This window comes from Arachis ipaensis, chromosome B3 (assembly GCF_059453495.1).
Source record: "Arachis ipaensis isolate K30076 ecotype BB chromosome B3, ASM5945349v1, whole genome shotgun sequence".
Lineage (NCBI taxonomy): Eukaryota > Viridiplantae > Streptophyta > Magnoliopsida > Fabales > Fabaceae > Arachis > Arachis ipaensis.
Window position 1 is genome coordinate 51,678,587 of NC_142438.1, and position 2,265 is coordinate 51,680,851.

Sequence of the window (2,265 nt, forward strand, 5' to 3'; positions counted from 1 at the left end):
TTGTATTCAGGAGCCTTTGGCAATGTAGGATACGTATCAAGAGAGTCAGGAAACGGGTTGTCTGCACGCTTAGGAGGGGCGTGCTCTACTTCTTCCTTTTTCTCCTCTGGAGCTTTCTTTTCAACTAGCTCTTCATTGGCCTTGGTCTCAGGGCCAGCTACTTTACCACTTCTCAACTGAATAGCCTTGCAATCTTCTCTTGGGTTCACCACTGTATTACCTGAAAATGTACTTATAGACCTCTCAGGTATTTGCTTGCTTAGTTGGCCCATTTGCACTTCCAAGTTTCTAATGGAGGCTTTGGTTTCCTGCATGAAACTTTTCATCATCTCCCAATTAAAATCTTCTTGGGATTTAGAATTTTCCTGCTGAGGTGGTTGTTGCTGCTGAGACTGAAATTGGCGGTTATTGTAATTGTTCTGTTGGAAGCGGCCCTGAGAACTATTGTTGAAGTTCTGATGTCTCTGAGGTTGGTCCCTCCATCCAAAATTTGGGTGATTTCTCCACCCCAGATTGTATGTCTTAGAATATGGATCATTGTTGGGATTCCTAGGACCACTCCCCGTGTAATTGACCTGTTCAGAAGAGGGTTGAGCAAAATCATAATTATCATTTTGCACAAAGTTACCTGCCATATCATATGAAGTCTCTTGGGATGAATTTTGAGTGTTGATAGCTGAGACTTGCATGCCACTCATCTATTGAGTAAGTAGATTTATTTGCTGAGACATAAGCTTGTTCTGAGCAAGAAGAGCATTAACAGCTTCCACTTCCAACACGCCTCTCTTCTGAGAGGTTTCAGAGTTCACAGGGTTCCTGTTATATGAGTATAGATATTGGTTACTTGCAACCAATTCAATCAGCTCAATAGTCTCCTCTGGTGTCTTCTTCTTGTGCAGTGAACCGCCTGCAGAAGTATCTAAGCTCATCTTGGACATCTCACCCAAACCTTCATAAAAGATATCTAGTTGGGTCCATTTGGAGAACATGTCTGGAGGGCATTGCCTGGTCAGTAGCTTGTATCTCTCCCAAGCTTCATAAAGAGTTTCACCTTCCTTTTGTCTGAAAGTCTGAACCTCCAACCTAACCTTAGTCAGCTTCTTTGGTGGAAAAAATTTAGTGAGAAACTCAGTAACAACCTTCTCCCACGTATTCAAGCTTTCCTTGGGTTAGGAATCTAGCCATAACTTTGCTTTATCCCTCAGAGCAAACAGAAAAAGCATGAGTCTGTACACCTCTAGATTCACTCCATTTGTCTTCACAGTATCACATATCTGCAGAAAATCAGATATAAACTGATTTGGATCTTCATGAGGAAGTCCATGATATTGGCAGTTTTGTTGCACCAAGGTGACCAATTGTGGCATCAACTCAAAGTTGTTTGCAGCTATAAGAGGCACCACAATGCTTTTTCCATAGAGATCCGCAGTAGGGGCAATAAGAGCCAAGCACTCTCCTTTATTGATCATCCCCATTTGGATTTGCCACATTGGCATTAACAGCATTATTATTATCCATAGTGGACTCTACAGCCTTGTAAAGTCTTGCTTGTTGTAAACGTCGCCTGAAAGTTCTTTCAGGTTCAGGATCAAAGTCTAAGAGATGTTCTTTGTCTCTGTTCCTGCGTATAAATAAACAGAAGACAAGAAAAGATGGGACTCTCTACGTCAGAGTGTAGAGAAGTCCCTGTGAGGTAACCTGTGTAAAATAATAAAATAAAAGTACTAAATAAAATAAATAAATAAATTTCAAAAATTATAGGTAGAATTAAGACAGAAAAATTCGAAAGTAACCAAAAAAATAAACAGGAACAATTAAAATAAAAATAAATAGAGGACACCAAACTTAATTTCAGAAATTAAAGAAAAATATTAATGCTATATATATATTTTAGTTATTAAAGACAAAATAAAATAAAATTAATGAAATATAGAAAGAAAATAAAAAAAATTAATAACAGACAGAAACAAAATAAAAATAAAATAAAATAAAACAAAAAAATAAAAAGGAAAAAAAGAACATAAAGTTTTGAAAAGGAAAAACAAATATAAAGGAAATAAAATCAAACGGGGGGAACACACCAGGGGAAACGAAACGAAAAGCATGGGAAAAAATAAAGGAAAAAAAAAAGAAAAAAAATTGAAAATAAAAATAAAAATTAATAATACTAAAATAAAACTAATTAAAAAAAATTATCTAATCTAAGAAATCAAACAACGAGTAGTTGTCAATCACAATCAATCCGGCGCCAAAAACTTGGTGCGG

The 2,265-nt window shown here is 36.6% G+C and overlaps 1 non-coding gene across 1 annotated transcript; it reads left to right on the top strand.

Moving 5' to 3' along the window:
* Positions 1 to 984: 984 nt before the first annotated feature.
* Positions 985 to 1,091, top strand: LOC148570630 (small nucleolar RNA R71). The gene has a single exon (XR_015908848.1). It is a non-coding gene; the product is annotated as a small nucleolar RNA R71 (small nucleolar RNA).
* Positions 1,092 to 2,265: the final 1,174 nt, after the last annotated feature.